Source organism: Leucoraja erinacea, chromosome 18 (assembly GCF_028641065.1).
Source record: "Leucoraja erinacea ecotype New England chromosome 18, Leri_hhj_1, whole genome shotgun sequence".
Lineage (NCBI taxonomy): Eukaryota > Metazoa > Chordata > Chondrichthyes > Rajiformes > Rajidae > Leucoraja > Leucoraja erinaceus.
In genome coordinates this window covers 28490443-28510381 of record NC_073394.1, presented here as the reverse complement: position 1 = coordinate 28510381, position 19939 = coordinate 28490443, and the positions used below count along the sequence as shown (strand labels likewise).

The 19939-nt window shown below is 43.2% G+C and overlaps 1 protein-coding gene across 1 annotated transcript in view; it reads right to left on the bottom strand.

Moving 5' to 3' along the window:
- The window catches only part of LOC129705854 (potassium voltage-gated channel subfamily KQT member 1-like), a 633448-nt gene that overhangs the window by 110276 nt on the left and 503233 nt on the right, over positions 1 to 19939 (bottom strand). The gene's annotated exons all lie outside the window — the stretch shown is intronic.

The following is a 19939-nucleotide window of genomic DNA, read 5'->3' as shown; positions in this document are numbered from 1 at the left end:
ACATTCCACCTTAACCCAGCTTAACACAGGCCTTGTTCTCAAATCCTCTCACCTCAAATTTTATTTGACAGCGCAACTCAGAAGCAGGCATTTGCTATATTAGATGTGACGTAAAACTGCAAGTCATTATTCGCCGGTACATTTTCCAAGCAATGCTGCATTCATCCAAACAATGTAAGATGTTCCCAGGTTTGACCCATCTGTCTGACCCTAGCAGGGAGGTTATAATTAAGTCTCAATGCCCCTGGGCAGGGAGTGGAATAAAGAAGGATCACCAGTGGCCCCTGCTGGAAAGTGTGTACATATGGACATCACTTCAGATGGATATGATGCTCTTTAGGATTGAGCAGCAAACCAACATCCCATGCAGTATTTAGCTGCCTGTTGGACAGCACCGGGACCAGTCTGGTCACAATCAACCGAGAAAAAATGATATCACGATGCGAAAGGTTTCCATTGCCTCGGCCTTGATGTACACGTTACAAACTGAGTGCAGAGTAAAAAACGGACTTTAACTTAGGAATTCGATGCAAGAAAACGAGCAAGCCACCAGTGGTCCCTGAGATACGGTCAGATTGGTACAGAAACACAAGGAACTGTAGTGCTAGAAACCACAAAGTGCTAGAATAACTCGGCGGTTCGGGCAGCATCTCTGGAGAACATGGATGGTTGGCGTTTTTTGGTAGGGAACCCTTCTTCAGTCTGAAGAATGGTTCTAACTCGAAACGACACCTATGCATGTTCTCCTGAGATGCTGCCTGAACCAATGAGTTACTCTAGCACTTGTGTCTTACACTTTTCAACAACAGTAATTTGCCCAAGAAACATTATAGTATTTACCGTTAAATTAATGGAATGGATTTACTTGAAGAGAGTTCAACCAATAGTGGGTGTAATTGTGAATCAGCACACCGGGCATTGGATAGGTGATGATAGGTGCTGAAGAAAGTCCCAACCTGAAGCATCACCTATCCCTGTTCTCCAGAGATGCTGCCTGACCGGCTGAATTGCTGCAGCACTTTTCTCGCAGTAATACAGTTCAGGTGTTCAGATTTATTGATTGCACCCCAGCTAGGTTGATAGATTGTCTTTCTCTGATGGCACAATAAGGCAGAGAAAGGGGACTTAAAGGGAAGGTACAATTCTATTGAAAAATAGCTGCAGGAGAGACAGGTGGGGCATGGAAACTCTCCGTTTGGACATCAGAGCCCCTGGCCCAGGTGAGCAGCATGGAAATGGAGGAATTATCATTGGCAGAAGCTTTCCAGCCAACATTACACTATCCAGTTGATCAAATGAGAGGGATTCAGTGTCCACAACATGGCAGCAGTGCCTGCTTGACCAACAGGGCCCAAGCATTGAGAATGTGCCATCAATTCAATGTGACCTGAGTGAACAGCAACTCATAGACAAGCACCAAGCATCCCTTGGAAATAAGTACCAGGGCGGGCATCTTCAACAGGTAATTCAGCAGGCAGGAGCTGGAGTAGAGTGTGAGGCACAGGGTAGTTGCAATTGTAGTTGCAATTGAGATCACACCTCAAGAGGCCCGGGTATCTGAAGAGGGCTGATGGATGAACGCCAGGATATTCCTGGGATGCTGGGCAGATTGCCAGCGGGAATGAGCACATGCACGCACACACACACGCACACACACACACACCACACAAACCTACTTTGTGGCATAGAGGTGTGCAACTTCTGTTGCTGTTTCATGATGGAGTAGTGGTTGCGTTGGTGCCTTACAGTGCCGGAGATCCAGGTTTGATCTTGACAACGGGTGCTGTGTGCACAAAGTTTGCACATTCTCCCCGTGACCGCGTGGGTTTTCCCCGGGTGCTCCGGTTTCCTCCCACAGTCAAGACATACAGGTTTGTAGATCAATTGGCTTTGGTAAAGATTGTGAATTATCCCTAGAGCGTAGGATCTTGACTATGGGTGCTGTGTGTATGAAGTTTGCACGTTCTCGCCGTGACCGCGTGGGTTTTCCCCGGGTGCTCCGGTTTCCTCCCACGCTCCAAAGATGTACAGGTTGGTAAAGATTGTGAATTGTCTCTAGAGCGTAGGATAGTGTTCGTGTACAGGGATCGCTGATCGGCACGGACTGACAGGGCCGAAGGGCCTGTTTTCATGCTGTATCTTAAAACTAAACTAAACTAAACACTCTGAGAATGGACATCGTTCTATATGAAAGCAGGCCGGAAAAAAGACCTGCTGGTCATGATGCGGTGCTCATCATAAAGGAGCCTCTCTGACAGTTTCTATGGATTGTCCCAAAGCTGTCAGTGAACAGTAAATCAGTACTCAGCCATATTGTTTATTCTCAGACTGAGTCTCTTCACTGCTGGCATTCTCTCCTGTCCCATGGCAACACTGTTGTATTAATTTGGAGGGCAGAGTTGTTTGAAAGCCTCCAGAAGTATTTCAATGACTTTGGTATACAAATCATGCTAAACATGATGGAGTAAATACACCCAGAGAAGCAGTATTTGCATTCAGCTGGCAAATTTTACAATTCATAAATATATTACAGTTATGAAAATGTACTTGGTACGTTCAGGATCTGTGATTATGTCTAGATCTACGTGAGTTCCACAGGTACAGTGTATTTATCATGAACTTCTGCATTTGGATCTGAACAGTGATACTTGAAGCCCATAAAAGTCTAGTTTTTCTATGCTTGTTAATAGAGCAGCACAATGGCTTACCAGTGGTAACGTGGGTTCAATCCTCACCTCAGGTGCTGACTGTGTGGAGTTTTGACATTCTCCAATGTGACAATGAAGGATCTCATGGATTCCCCAGTTACCTTTTTGCAAGTTAAAAATCCGTGGATAATGCAAAATGTTTGGAATCATTGCAAACTTATTTGCACCTGTGGTCCAGAATAACACTGTGGATATTAAAGCTGTGCACTTTTATGAACACTCTATATACTGCCAATGTTGTAATGTCCGCCCTGTCACTAGAGCCATTATGTAACTCATTGTAGCCAAAAGCAATTCCACCCTCTTGAGCAAAACACAAAGACTTTAAACTATAGAGATACAACGCGGAAACAGGCCCTTCGCCCCACCGAGTCCACATCGACGAGTGATCACTCTGTACACTATCACTATCCTACAGTCTAGGGACAACTTACAATTTACAGAAGCCAATTAACCTACAACTCTGCCCGCCTAGTGTGGGAGGAAACTGGAGCACCAGGAGAAAATCCTCGCAATCACAGGGAGAATGTATAAACTCCGTACAGACAGCATCCATACTCAGGATCGAACCGGGGTGTCTGGCGCTGTAATGCAGCAACTCTACCGCTGCGCTACCGTGCCGCCCTCAGTACTGGAGTAACTCGGCAGGTCAGGCAACATCTGTGGAATGAATGGATAAGCAATGTTTTGTGTCACTACCCTCCTTCAGTGCCTGATGAAATCCACAAGTCACCCGATGGGAGAGCACAGGAAATGTCCACGTCTCGTCATGGTCTGCAGTCATCAGAGGCCTCTGAAGTACTAAACTGTGGATATTTATGGGTTGCTACACTCAAGGGCCTTCAAGTGGAAGAGAGTTAATGAATGAGGAAAAGGTTCACCATTACAGCCTTAATTAGAGAGAACGTGACTGACGTGGAAGTATAATTAAAGTCCAGTTACTCCAGCTTTTTGTATCTATTTTCGGTGTAAACCAGCATTTGCAATCCCTTCCTACACATTAAAGTCCTCAGCCTGAGTGAGATGAAGGCATATGTGGAAAACCAATAGAGGGAAGGCTCAGTGGTTCCAAAGTACAACTGATTTGGGTCAATATGCGGCCATGGGTTGCTCTCTCAATAACCTGGGATAGATCCCATCAGGTCTTTAGTTTAGTTTAGAGATACAGCATGGAAGCAGGCCCTTCGGCCCACCGATTCGGCAACGACCAGCAATCCCCACACATTAATGCTATCCTATGCACACTAGAGACAATTTAAACTTATACCAAGCCAATTAACCTACAAACCTGCGCGTCTTTGGAGTGTATGACGAAACCGAAGATCTCGGAGAAACCCCACGCAGTCATGGGGAGAATGTACAAACTCTGTATAGACAGCACCCGTAGTCAGGATCGAACCTGGGTCACTGGTGCTCCAAGCGCTGTAAGGCAGCAACTCTACTGCTGCGCCACCCTGCAGGTCCTGGGGATTTATCCACTTCAGTGTCTTGTTCTAAAACTGCTCTACCATATTTGTTTACCCCACTCTGATCTCATTACTCTCCAGTCTGAAGAAGGGTCTCGACCCGAAATGTCCAGAGATGTCCTTTTCTCCAGAGATGCTGCCTGGTTCGCTGAGTTACTCCAACTTTTTGTGTCTATCTTTGGTTTAAAGCAGTTACTTCCTGCACTCTCCATGTCCTTCTCCTTGATGAGTATAGAGGAAAAGTAATTGCTTAGTACCTCACCTACATCATCTAACCAAGCATAAATTCCCTTCTTTATCCTAGAGTGGTCCCACCCTCTTCCGAGCCACCCTCTTGTCTTTTAGGTGTGTATAAAAAGCCTTTTGGATTTTCTTTAATCTGACTTTCCAATGGCATTTCACAGCCCCTTTTGGCCCTTCTAATTTTCTGCACGAGTTATTTTAGTTTAGTTTAGTTTAGTTATTGTCATGTGTACTGAGCTATAGTGAAAAGCTTTTTGTTGACTACTAACCAGTCAGCAGAAAGACTATACATGACTACAATTGGATCATCCACAGTGTACAGCTACACGATAAAGGGAAAAAAGTTTAGTGCAAGATAAAGTCCAGCAAAGTCAGGTTAATGATAGTCTGAGGACCTCCAGTGAGGTAGATAGTAGCTCAGGACCGCTCTCTAGTTTTTGATAGGATGGTTCAGTTGCCTGATAACAGCTGGGAAGAAACAGTCCCTGAACCTGTAGGTGTGCGATTTAAAAATTCTGTACATCTTGCCTGATGGGAGAATGGAGAAGAGAGAGTGGCTGGGGTGAGACTCATCAGTGATTATGCTGCTGGCCTTGCCGAGACAGCGTGCAGTATAAATGGAGTCAATGGAAGGGAGGTTGGTTTGTGTGATGGTCTGGGCTGTATACACAATTCTCTGCAATTTCTTGCGGTCTTGGATTTGTTTTCTTTGCTTCATATTCCTCTTGTTTGATTTTTATCTTCCTAAATTTCACATATGCTTTGTATTTTTATGACCGAACTTACAACATCTCTGGTCATCCAATGCTCCCTTACCTTGTCATTCTTATCCCTCATCCATACTGAAACATGCTGGTCGTGAACTCTAATCAGCTGTTTTTTTAAATGTCTCCCTCATGTCAGATCTCGATTTACCCAATAACAGCTGCTCCTAATCACTCTCTCTCCAGCTCCAACCTAGTGGTGCTGTAATCTGCCTTGCTCCAATGTTGTACTTTCCCCCAAGTTCCAGACTTATCCTATTCAAAACTATCATTAAACCCATGGTGTTGTGATCTTTCTTCTTAAAAGGCTCTTCCACTGAAACATCTGTGTTCTAGCCAGAAGATAAGACACAAAAATGTTGGAGTAACTCAACGGGGCAGGCAGCATCTCTGGAGCTCTCTGGAGAGAAGTAATGGGTGACGTTTCAGGTCGAGACCCTTCTTCAGACCAGCCAGACATGCTTCCCAATACAATGTCCAATAATAGTTCCTCCTTGAGTTGAACAATCCACATACTGTTTTGAGAAACCCCCTTGGGTGCACCTAACAAATGCTGGGTCTCCTAAGCCTACCTGATTATGGTGTAACCAAGATTCCAACAAGAGGCTTCCAGATAGTAATGTCCTGAGGTTGTAATGACCCATGAGACTGTTCTTACACGGGAAGGCTCGGGCCTGTTTTATGTGGGGAACTTTGGCTTTGACATTCGATAGCACGTGAAGATGAAGATTGTAAAATTGCCTTACACCATTAAAGGACTATTTGCCAAAGGGCTTTTCCCCCATAATCTCCTGGAATTAGAGGTGGTAGTGATCAAGAAGGGCGTGAGATGGGGACTGGATTGGTAGTGTGGATGGGGATGAGAATTTCTGGTCAGAGGACCTGAGATACAATAGAGGACTGATTTTTACGATCATGATTGATGGAGCTTTGGACAGCTGCAGTGAGGCAGTGTAAACGGAGCTCTTTCCCTCTTTATGTACTTTTGTTGTGAAGCATTTTTCTAATTCTATTAGAACATTTTTGAAACTTTTAGAGTCATAGTTTATACGACATGGATAAAGGTCCTTTGGCCCACATAGTCCATGGCCTCCATTAAGTAATTTGCACTAATCCCTTATTCTTTCCTTTTTTGGAAACTAGAACATTCCCACCAACTTATTCTATCTCAGCTATACCCCAAGAGCGATTTACAAAGAGCAAAGTAGAGGCCATCTAACCTAGCAATGTGCACATCGTGGGAAGTGGGACGAAAATGGAGCAATTGTGGGAAAACCCAAATGGTCACAGGGAGAAGAGAGAACCCCAGAGGTCAGGACTGAAGGCAGGTTGCTGGAGCTATGAGGCAGCAGCTCTACCCGCTGCGCCATGGTGCCTGCGGAGGTATGGAGGCAGTGCTGACAGCTATGTCATTGAGAAGGTACAACTTTACGATTATGCAGGTTGGTGGGGTGGGGTTGAGGCATGCACCAGGCCAGGAGGTTGCCCACCTTACAAGCAGTGACACAGCTGCTTGAGCTTCTATGTCCCAATTTGTAGCCAAAACACTGTCCGTCAATACACTGGTCAAAACAAAACCTCTATGCACTTGTGCACCCGCGCACACACACACCTCACACTACACACACATGCAGACACCACACATATACAGGCAGACATGCACACACACACCGAGACACAGGCCCACAGACATACACCGACACACCCACACCTCACCAACACATACACGCACGCACCGCACCACACATACACACACGACACGGACACAGAGCACCCACAACACCCAGACACGGCATGCACACACAGGCATGCACACACACACCTCACCATTTACACACACACATTTGCGCACACACATACACTCACATGCGCACACACACATCACACACACACCCAGACACAGACACACACATACACGCACGACACACACAGATCCACACAGACAGACACACACAGACGCACACACACACACAGAGACACACACAGGCACCACACACACACCCCACACACATGCACACCATATAGACACACACACATACACACAGAGCCACACACACACACACACACACACACATGCACCACACACAACCTTTCTCAATTCCAGCTGGGATAACTCTGTGGCCAATGCAGAATGCATTTCTCAGGAATATCATCTATTAAACAAAATGTACAAATGTTTGATGGAATTGAGAGCAGGGTGCGTTTCATTTCATCAGGCCACTGTTGAAACTGAAGTGGTCTTGAGTTTTTAAATGCCGTCCTTTATAAGCAAAATCAATTCCATTCAAGTCGGCGTGGAGTTTGCTGAACTCACTCAATTGTCCCCTGTCAAGTTTATTTTTGCATTAGCTCCTCATGGTATTGAAGTGAAACATGGTAAACAAACTCAAACCTACTAGTAATATTAAATCTGCTCTGCTCATTTGTCCTCAGGGCTACTCTAGTGAAGGTTCTTGCCTTGTGCTCACCTCCTTCCATTTACCGCACTCCCACACCATTTCCCGAGAATAAGCATGACAGTTGATCACTATTTTTAATACTGCCAGGTTTGACATGGAAGCCCATTACACTGGAACAGATGAGAGGTTTTATAGTGAAGACTATATAACCTAGATAATCTGGGCGGCACGGTGGCACAGCGGTAGAGTTGCTGCCTTACAGCGCTGGAGACCCAGGTTCGATCCCGACTACAGGTGCTGTCTGTACGGAGTATGTACATTCTCCCCGCGGCCGCTTGGGTTTTCTCCGAGATCCTCGGTTTCCTCCGAAACGCCAATGATGTACAGGCCTGTATGTTAATTGGCTTGGTGTATATGTAAATTATCCAGAGTGTATGTGGGATAGTATTAATGTGCGGGGCTCGCTGGTTGGTGCAGGCTCGGTGGGCCGAAGGGCCTGTTTCCGCGCTGTATCTCTAAACTAAACTAAACCAGGAACTGCAGATGCTGGAATCTTGCATAGAGTACAAAATGTTGGAGTAGCTCAGCAGGTCAGGCAGCAGCGCTAGAGGACCCGGACAAACGACATTCCAGGTCGGGACCCCTCTTCCGACTGATTGTAGAATGGGGGAGAAAGCTGGGAAAGAGGCAGGAGCAGGACAAAACCTGGCAAATGAGAAGTGGATAGAGGTGAGAGGGTGTTTAGATTGGCAGATGGGTGGACAAAGGCTAGAGATAAGGAGCCAAAAATGGGTGACAAAAAAGGAATAAAGGAAATCAGGAGGTAAAGGGGAGAGGAGACAAGGAGGAGTGAAAGTGGAGCAAAATGTAAAGCCAGCAGGAGGGATATAGGTGGAAGGGGAGGTGGGTGGGGTTTAGTTTAGAAATACAGCGCGGAAACAGGCTCTTCGGCCCACCGAGTCCGCACCGACCAGCGAACACTATCCTACACACACTAGGGACAATTTACAATTACACCAAGCCAATTAACCTACATACCTTTACGTCTTTGGAGTGTGGGAGGAAACTGAAGAACTCAGAGAAAACCCACGCGGTCACGGGGAGAACATACAAACTCCGTAAAGACAGCACCCACCGTCGGGATCTAACCCGGGTCTCCGGCACTGCAAGCACTGTAAGGCAGCAACTCTACTGCTGCGCCACTGTGCCACCCATAATGGGGGTTGTGGGGGAGAAGGGAGGGTGGGATAGTGCAAGAAATAGGTGTCCACCAACATGGGCGTGCACCAACATTAAGGCATGAGGAGAAATGAGGGGAGATGTTATCTAAAGTAGGAGAATTAATTGTTCATACTATTGAGTTGTAAGCTTCCCAAGCGGGAAATGGGGTGCTGTTTGGAAAATGGGTGTGTTTAGCTTTAGTTTAGAGATTTAGTGCAGAAACAGACCCTTCGGCCCACCGATCTCACACCAACATGCGGTTCTTGTACACTCACACTAACCCGCACACTTGGGGCAATTTACAATTCTTACAGGAGCTAATTAACCTACACATCTGTACATCTTCGTAGTGTGGGAGGAAACTGGAGCACCTGCGGAAAACATGCAAACTCCGTACAGACAGCACCAGCAGTCAGGATCAAACCCGGGTCTCTGGCGCCATAAGGCAGCAACTCTACCGCTGCGCCACCGTCAATGTTCCTTTTGCAAGGCAGCAGCTTCAGCAAGCGGCATTCCATTACGCTCTCTGGATGGTCTCATGTTGCCATCGAGGAGCATTAATCCGTGACCTTCCATCTCCGAAGTGCGAGCTCTCCCAACAAAGTCAAGCTGACATCTTGTAACAAACCTGATTTCCCGCACAATACCTGGAGGTGGGCTGTGGATCTGTTGTTTAACGTGCTTCAGTTATTTTTCCAAGGAAGTTGTGGGCTTCCTGGAAGGTGGAAGAACCTCCTGGAATTTTAAGACATTTGACTCCAGCAAAGCAAGTGCTGGTGAATGCAAGTTGCTTAAAAAAAACTTGCTTAAAAATCAATTTGAAGACCTCTTAATCTGCCACATAACCCTTGCAAGCAAGCATTCAGGCTCAATATTTTGCATTCAAATTGGTTTAAATAAAGATTATTCTGAGGTTTGGCAGGAGAATTTGATATGTTCTTGTAATGAGCTTCATGGTTTCATTGCAGTTTTTTTTAATGAGGTTCTGAGCCTATCCCATTTCCGTGGCTCATTCACAGAGTAAATAAAAAAGCACAATTTGTATATATCACACGCAGCTTGGGGAGGGGTTAAAGTTATGGCTCAAGTCTCCACTCCCAACGACCTTCGAAAAGCAAACATACCTCTTCCCTTCCCCCAACACACACAAGTCTCTGAGCACGCAGTGAGCCTACGTGTAAATTGGAGCAACCCCCAAGCCCATGCTTACAGTTGCTTTTGCAAACACCAACTCTATGCTCCCTCTGACTCATTTTAAACCTCAACAACAGAACAAAAGGAAGCCTGACTGCAACTAAAGAACTAGAGGCTGTTCGCTTTCTCTTGAAGAGTGTGCTTATGTTTACACATTTATATATTCTTTAAACTGAGCACAGCTTGAAAGTTTTTTTTTAATAGATGTGTACAGGATATTTCTTGGTGGAGTTAGCTAGAAAGATTTTTATTCAGCAGCTTTCACAACCTCAGGCCGTCACGAAGCACTTTTCAGCAATGAAGTACTTTGGAACTGCGGCCACAGTTGTAACGTAGGAAATACACCAGTCAATTTGTGCACAAACATCTCCCATGGACTGTAATGAGATGCAAACAGGAATATGTTCTTTTAAGTGAGACTGGCAAAGGGATATATTTTGAAGGTTTTTGTAAATAGAACTTTTTTGTTTGTGTAGGCGGTAACTGCAGGTGCTGCTTTATATGGATGATAGACACAAAATGCTGGAGTAACTCAGCGGGACAGGCTGCATCTCTGGAGATAAAGAATGGGTGATGTTTCGGGACTTCACTCCAGAGATACTGCCTGTCTCGCTGAGGTACTCCAGCATTTTGTGTGTATACTTTTTTTTTGTTTGTTTCCTTATGTTATCTATTGAGTACCATGTATACAAACTTGTTGTGTTGCTGCATGTAAGAATATACAAGGCAGCAAGGTGGCCAGCGGTAGAGTTGCTGCCTTACAGCGCCTGAGACCCGGGTCTGATCCTGACCATGGGTGCTGTCTGTACGGAGTTGGTGCGTTCTCTCTGTGACAACGTAGGTTTTCTCTGGGTGCTCAGTTTTCTCCTACACTCCAAACACATAGAGGTTTATAAGTTAATTGGCTTTGGTAAGGATTGTAAATTGTTCCTAGTATGTAGGATAGTGCTAGTGTATGGGGATCGATGGTCGGCACAGACCTGTTGGGCCGAATGGGCCTATTTCCACGCTGTATCTCTAAACTAAAACTAAACTAAACTATAATTGTTCCATTTCAGTACATATGGCAATTAAACACTCTTGACTCTCGACTCTTAGTTGAACCGTGCAATCTTTGTAAAAAATAAATAAATAAATAAAAGCATAAAAAAGGGAATTGTTATTATGTTCACAGAGACAGTGAGAACGTTAGCGTGACATCAGACTGGGTTGACTGAGCAGGTCTCGGTTGAACTTAATTTTGAGGTGTTCATTCCTCCTTTTTCCACAATGCTAAATCCGGAGGACGACTTAAAATGAAACAACTGATCCCAACTGACCACTGCACACATCCGCCACATCCCACCAAGTTCTGACAACTCCCAGCTACGTACTGGGCAGCACAACAATGGAGCTAGTAGAGGCCTTGCCTCACAGTACAATCCTGACATCGGGTGCTGTTTGTGTGTCATTTTATAGTCGTAGAGTGATATAGCATGGAAACAGGCCCTTCGGCCCACCTTGCCCACACCTACCAACATCCCACCTACACTGGCCCCACCTGCCTGCGTTTGGCCCATATCCCACTAAAACTTATTCTATCCACGTACTTGTCTGAATGTTTCTCAAATGTTGTGGAGCTTGTGCATTCTCACTGTGACCCCTTGGATTTCCCCTGTGTACTCTGATGCCCTCCCAGATCCTAAAGTGTGGGGGTTGGAAAGTTATCACACAGCACAGGAACAGACTATTTGGTCCACCGCATCCATGCTGACCAAGGTCCCATCTGAGCTAATCCCATTTGTCAAGCTAGTTATATACCTCTGAACCTTTCCTATGCGTGTATCTGTCCAGGTGTCTTTTAAATGCTATTACAGTACCTGCCTCAACTATCTCCTCTGGCTGCATGTTCCATATACCCACTACCTTCTGACTGAAAAAGTTACCCCTCAGATTCATATAAAATCTTTCTCCTCTCACCTTGAACCTATGTCTCTGGTTCTTGATCACCTTAACATACTCTTATCTACCCCCCTCATATCTTTATGTCTCCTGCACTCCAACGAGTAAAGTCCTACCCTGCCCAACCTCTCTACCTCAGGTCCTCAAGTCCTGGCAACATCCTTGCAAACCACCTATGCACTATTTCCAGCATATTGACCTTCTTCCCACAGCAGGGTGACAAAAACTGCCTGAATGTGGCCTACAAAGGCTTTTCCTTACAACGTTTCATAAATAGAGGAACAGTATTAGTCACCCTCCAGAAACTGGAAAGAGTTAATCCAGTGTTTAGAACAACATTTAGTCAACACCAGTACAAATTTACCAGTCATTTGTCTCGTTTAGTGTTAATGTGGCCCAACTGCGTGAAATTTTTCCTGAACAATATATCCAGATTACAAGAAAAACTACATTTTGAAAGCGGCTTTCTTGCTAAAAACCTGCAAATATTTAATCAATGGTATCAATAATCCATACCAAAATGCTTCAGCCTGTATGTATGTAATTGAAAGAAGGTGAGGAAAATATGTAAAGGTCTTGCTACTATGCATCTATTAACAACATTCACTTAAATCCTCTGGTCGCAGCTACTCATGAACAAAGCCACTAAATCTGATGCAATTTTGTGTTGAAGTTGTTGCATTGGAAGAGTCCACAGTCTAGAGACATTTATCTGATCGTTGCCTTGGTGCAGGAGAAGTCCTGTGTGCTGCCATAGGAGGGCATGTCTGAGGGATACTGGACACAGGCCAGTCAGTGCTATTGAAGCAACTTAAATCTCCTGCGACACAAAAACAATCTAAAGCAATCCCTAAACCTTACTGAATCAAACATAAATATCTGCCCCTGTTTGCTCATGTCACAACATCAAGAGCTACTTTTTTAAATATTCATTATCTTTGTGAAATTGAAAACAAATCCAAATCGACATTGTGGCACAGCGGTAGAGACTTAGGTTCAGTCCTGACTACTGTGCAGAATTTGTACCTTCTCCCTGTGAACACATGAGTTTTTTTCCGGGATCGCCAGTTTCCTCCCACATTCCAAAGATATGCGGGTTTGAAACAAAGAACTGCAGATGCTGGTTTACACCAAAGATGGACACAAAGTGCTGGATTAACTCAGCGGGATAGACAACATCTCTGGAGAAAAAGGGTAAGTGATGTTTCAGGTCGGGACCCTTCCTCAGACTACTTTAGACCTTCTTTTGTGGGTCCCGACCTAAAACGTCATCCATTTTTTTTCTCCAGAGATGCTGCTTGACCTGCAGAATTTCTCCAGCACTTTATGTATCTCAGGTTTGTAGGTTAACTGGTTTCTGTAAATTTCCTCTGGTATATAAGATGCCAAAGTAGGGTAATATAGAAGCTGTGTACGAGTGATAACTGGTCGGCTTAAACTCATTGGGCTGAAGGGTCTGTTTTCATGTTTAAACTAAACTAATATGATAAAGCTATCATTATTTAGTCAAAAGCAAAAATGAAGCAGATCATTGAACACTATGTAAATGCATGATCTCATCGCATGATATATCTGGTTGGGTGTGTGTGTGTGTCACTGTGTTCAGTAAACAACTAGAAAACAAACCTTTCAATAAAAAGGACCTATCTTACATAGCTGTGTATGAAGGAACTGCAGATGCTGTTTCACCCCGAAGATAGACACAAAATGCTGGAGTAACTCAGCGGGATAGGCTGCATCTCTGAACAGAAGGAATGTGTGATGTTTCGGGTCAAGACCCTTCTTCAGACTGAGAATCAAGGGATAAGGAAATGACAGATATAGAACAAACTAGACCAAGTGCGGACCCGTTGGTCCCACTCCACCCACGCAATATTCTACCAAACTGCGCATGCATGGCTGCCGCTTTCAAAGTTGTGCCGTTGTCGGCTGAAATTAAGTTGACTTTAATAAAGTGATTAGAGGACCCGTGGAGGCGTTAGTAAAGTAGAAGGAAACTTACCCATGGTGCCGTTGGGACTCCGTTGTGAGGTCAGGCAAGTACACATGAAAACAAAAACATTCCAATTTAAAAAAAAAAGAAATTTGGGAGATCATTGTGACATAATTCTGACGTCGAACGTGGCTGACAGGCAGCGCAATTGGAAAAGTGATTTTTGTAATGTTTTTAAAATGGCAATAACTTGTAAAATATACCATCAATCTGAACGGAACTTGTTTCATTTACATCACAGGACAATGTGGGTAAGGTGGGCCAATAATTGTAGCGCTATTGTGTACTGTTTTGGCGAGGTTTTGGGGGCACACACACAGACACACACACGCGCGCACACGCACACACACACACACACACGCTCAGATAAATAGATGAATGAAAGATATGCAAAAAATAACAATGGTAAAGGAAACAGGCCATTGTTAGTTGTGGGATAGGTGAAAAGAAGTTACAGACAATGAGACTCTGCAAGATGACTTTGAACCTAATACAATGAATTGGGTGTACAATAGATCTGTCCCTGTATTGGAGAGACACAAAATAAAATAATCACAGCAGAAAAATCACTGGAGGAGATAGAGAAGATCACTGGAGAAGATAGGTAAGATAAAAACAAACAAGGCCCCAGGCAGTGACGGTTTCCCTATAGAATGGTATAAAATATTTCAGAATGAGCTGAACCCACTTCTTCTGAGAACCTTTAACTGCATTATCCAAGAAGGCAAGACACCCCCGACATAGAAAGAGGCAATTATATTAATCCCCAATGAGAACAAAGACAAGGAAAATTGTACCAACTACAGATCGATTATCAAATGTGGACTATAAATTATATTCTTCAATTATCTCCAAACGATTTGAAAAGTTCACGCCAGATTTAATTGATGAAGACCAGACTGGTTTTATAATAGGCATACAAACACAGGACAGTATTAGATGAACCCTACATATAATACACAAGATTCAAAAGGAAAGTACGCGCGCTGTCCTGATAAGCCTAGATGTGGAAAAGGCTTTTAAAAGGGTTCATTGGGAATTCTTATATCAAACACTTGAAAGATTTGGCTTTACCAAAGATTCAATTCAAGTTATTAAAGCAATTTACCAATAACCTACTGCAAGAGCGAAGGTGAATGGGTCCTTAACTGAGAGATTTGTGTTAGGAAGAGGAACGAGACAGGGATGTTGTCTTGGCCATATCCTGTTTGCTATATATATATAGAAACATAGAAACATAGAAATTAGGTGCAGGAGTAGGCCATTCGGCCTTTCGAGCCTCCACCGCCATTCAATATGATCATGGCTGATCATCCAACTCAGTATCCTGTACCTGCCTTCTCTCCCCTTGTCCTGGATACCCATCTGATCCCCTTAGCCCACAAGGGCCACAAATCTAAGAGTATCCCTCTTAAATATAGCCAATGAAATCTGGCCTTCTGACTACCCTCTGTGGCAGAGAGTTCCAGAGATTCACCACTCTCTGTGTGAAAAAACCATTCGTTCTTCACTCATCTCACCTGCATGCCTACTTTCAATGACTGGTGTACTATGACACCCAGGTCTCGCTGCAGCTCCCCCTGTCCCAATCGGCCATCGTTTAGATAATAGTCTGTTTTCCTAACCTGTGACCCCTTGTCCTGGACCTTCCCAAACATCGCGAACAATCTTCCTGCATCTAGTCTGTCCAACCCCTTAAGAATTTTGTAAGTTTCTATAAGATCCCCTCTCAGTCTCCGAAACTCTAGAGAGTATAAACCAAGTCTATCCAATCTTTCTTCATAAGACAGCCCTGACATCCCAGGAATCAGTCTGGTGAACCTTCTCTGCACTCCCTCTATGGCAATAATGTCCTTCCTCAGATTTGTAATTCCCCGTTTTCTCTCTCCCTCCATTCTTAAAAAGTGGGGTTACGTTTGCTACCCGCCAATCCTCTGGAACTACTCCAGAATCTAAAGAGTTTTGAAAGATTATTACTAATGCATCCACTATTTCTGGAGCTACTTCCTTAAGTATTCTGGGATGCAGCCTATCTGGCCCTGGGGATTTATCGGCCTTTAATCCATTCAATTTACCCAACACCACTTCCCGACTAACCTGGATTTCACTCAATTCCTCCAACTCCTTTGACCCGCTTGAACGATTGGCTCAAGCGATTCGTCAAGATAGGGAACTGAGGGGAGTAACTATAAGAGACAGAGAACATAAAATTGGCCTTTTTGCAGATTACATCACGGATGTAAACAACTCCTTTCCAAGGATGATCGGGATCATAGAGAAATGTAATTTTTATGCAGGATATAAATGAATATTTCAAAAACGCAAACCCTCCTAATTGTGCTCCAGAAGAAATCAAGCAAAAGTATAATATTAAATGGGATTCAAAATCAATCAAATACCTTGGGGTATATAAAACAAAAAATATATAAATGTTGTATGGGGCCAATTATAATCACATCAGCCAAAACATAAGAAAGGATATAGAAAGATGGTCCACCTACCCAATTGGTTTTAGTAGTAAGATAAATGTGGTGAAAATGAATATTTTGCCAAGACTATTGTACTTGTTTCAATCTCTGCCAATAGAGGTACCATTAAAACAATTCACGGAATGGGATAAATTAATATCTAGATTTATTTGTGGAGGAAAGAAGGCCAGAGTTTGATACACTACACTCCAGTTGCCAAAGGACAAAGGTGGAATGGCACTTCCAAATTTTAGATTAGATAAATTAGATTAGATTCCTTTATTGTCACTTAGACCTTTCGGTCTAAACGAAATGATGTTGCCTGCAGTCATACACGGAACCAATAAAAACAAAACATACAATAAACACAAATTTTAGGATTATATTTCTATCCAGCCCAACTTCGACCACTAATTAATTGGTGTGAGGACAGCTATATGGCTAGGTGGAAAGAGATTGAGACATATATCTTTGACTTCCACATTCAAACACTCTTTGGAGAAAAAGTGCCTCCTGGACATATCAGGAGTATAAATGATCCAATAATGATATTTACTTTAGAAACCTGGTTCACTCTTACCAGCCAATTTAAACTGAATAAAGGACAAAATGTATTTAGATGGATAGCTTTGGATAGTGAATCAGGGATGTATGACTCAACATTTAAAGAGTGGATGAAAAAAGGAATGACTCCATTTTGTACTGTTACTGAAAATGGAGACCTATGTTTTCAAGATTTGAAGGATAGATTCGCACTTCGGAACCAAGACTCATTTAGATACCTCCAACTGAGAGATTATTACAATAAAATGGTAAAAAGGGAAGCACTAGAAGAAAAGAATCCAGTGGTAGAAACAATAGTTAATGCGTATCATCAAAAACCATCAAGGATTATTTCTAAACTTTACCATAGTTTAATGGAATATCAAGCTAAAACTACATTTTATGTAAAATTTAAGTGGGAAAAGGAATTGAACATCACACTCAGAAGAAGAATGGCATCATATGTGTGTAACACTACAGACATCCACTATTTCACAAAAATGGGGAGAATTTAATTGGAACATTTTGATTTGTTTCTTTATTACACCTAACATAAAAAGCAAGCAAATTCTAAGGCAGCAAACATGCTGGAGGCAATGTGGCCAAACAGACGCAAATCATGCACATATCTTCTGGAGTTGCCCAAACATAGATCCATTTTGGGGCAGAATGAATTCAGTATTAAAGGAGATATTAATATATATATAGTCTCCAAGGAGTGTTCCATTTTATACCTGGGTAATATAACTATATTGGTGCTGCAGGAAGATCATTACTTGGTTAAAATGCTACTCACTGCTGGCAGAAAGGCCATTACAAGAAACTGGTTTGTAGCGGACACACCCAGACTTAGACACTGGTTAGATATAGTACAGGAAATATTTGTGATGGAGAAAATGACATATTCTCTAAGAGTGAAAGAAGATGAGTTTAACAGAAAATGGGAAAAATGGATTAGGTATGGAAATAAAGACATCAACAATATAATTTTATTGACAATAAAGTAAGTTATTAGAAAATGTTTTAATAAGAAAATAGTTCTGTACACTACATCGTTAATTGTAAACTGAACTGTTGTACGTTTCACTGTATTGTTGTATATTTCGTTGCGTATGTGTTTTATTTGTGTATGCATAAAAGCAATAAAGACTAAAGTGAAAAATAAAAGAATTGGGTGTGGGAGGGACAGAGAGAGAGGGGATGCCAGGGTTATTTGAAGTTAGAGAAATCAATATCCATACCACTGATTATCATTGGCATGCTGGGCCGAAGATGTTGCATTTGTGAGGTGCAAATCCACGACTTTATCATTTCAGTAATTTCAGTTTGAACAGTGTATGAAATTAAATGGGATCAGGCATTGCATGACATCTTCTCATCATCTAGCCTTGTAGGGAGCAGCAGAAATTTGAGTATATATGGTGAAGAAAAGATCAGGTGCAAGATAGATTAGGTCTTACTGTGGGTCACCGACTCATAAATCATCCGAACTACAGGTTGGGTGTGTACTACAGAATGTCTTACTACAGAAGTGTTGAGCCTCACTAGGCACAGCATGGAATTAGTGTCTGGCTCAGCTGAACCTGGAAACGAACCTGGAAACACAGCACCTGAAACAAAGCAAACTCAATGACACATCCTATCAAGGGAGAGGTTGGGGTTGCATCTCAGGCTACGTGTGCTGAAAACACAGAGGCAGGTCAGCAGTAAGAAATGGAAAGGACGGAAAGAGTGTGCAGATAAATGTTTCCACAAATTATCTCAGAACGGGTGAGGAGAGGTGAAGAAATGTCGCATACACTGCTGATGTCAGTGCCACGTTCTCAAGTGAATGGTGATGACAATTTGGAGCTTGAATACATTTCTGAAGTAAGTCCTTCCATTGCTGGAGACAAGTCAGCACATGAACAGAACGTGATTGAAGAGAGTCAAGAAGTGGTTCCTTCTTGGGCCCAGAATTGGTTGCTACGGCAACAACATCTGCCAAGTCTCCTGGATCAACATAAGCAACACCAGTAATGAAGATCAAAGGGAATTCAAAACACTGTTAATTTGTTAAACTAGTTGCTCTCTCCTTTTGCAGGGGCAAGTCGTGTTGTAAGTGTGACATCATTGCATGATGTATTTGATAATGTGTGAATCATTGTGTGCATGGGTGCAGTCCAGGAAAAAAAACCCTCAAATGAACCAGCCACACCTTCCAAATCTCTTCATATTCCCTGCATGTTGCGATCAACACTCTTCACGTTACTAGGTGAGAGACCGGGAGCCCACGGGGCCATTTATATGACAATCTCAAAGCCAACCTTGTGCTCCAATTTCCATTCACTGACTCTTGTAAAAGGAGACATTCTGTCTTTTAATAAAGCAGACTGACAAATACAAGCCTCATTAACAAGGAATTAATCTGTTTAATCAATAGGGCGATAACTGTATTCAGTTACAGCCAAGGAATATTGCATTTCAGAGTAGCCAAGACTTCATCGGTTATAAGGTGCTTTACAGGACTTATCTTTCACTAAACATTGTTCCTTTAACCCTGCATCTGTACTCTGTGGACAGCTTGATTGTAATCATGTACAGTCTTTCTGCTGAGGGGATAGCATGCAGCAAAGAAGCTTTTCACTGTACCTCGGTACATGTGACAATAAATGAAACTAAAACTAAAACCATGATGGCTCCTGGTCTGGCAATGATCTGATTTAAAAACATTCTTCCCAATAATGCCATGGTCTCTCCCTCCCTATTTCGAAGCTCTCCTCTAGCCCAAGTGGACAGCACATGTATGGCAGCAACTCTTTATTCACATGATGCTCAGGGTAAATAGTATATATGGTAATGCTAAATACAACAATGAATACAATGATGAGTGTGTCAGCAGAATAGTGCAAAGATTGTAGTGCAATCTGGTGTAATGTGGCAAGGGGGGATAAAGTTGGAAGAGAGGTGGGGGTGGGATAGTGAAAGGGAATTATCGGATTTTAAACAAATAACCTACA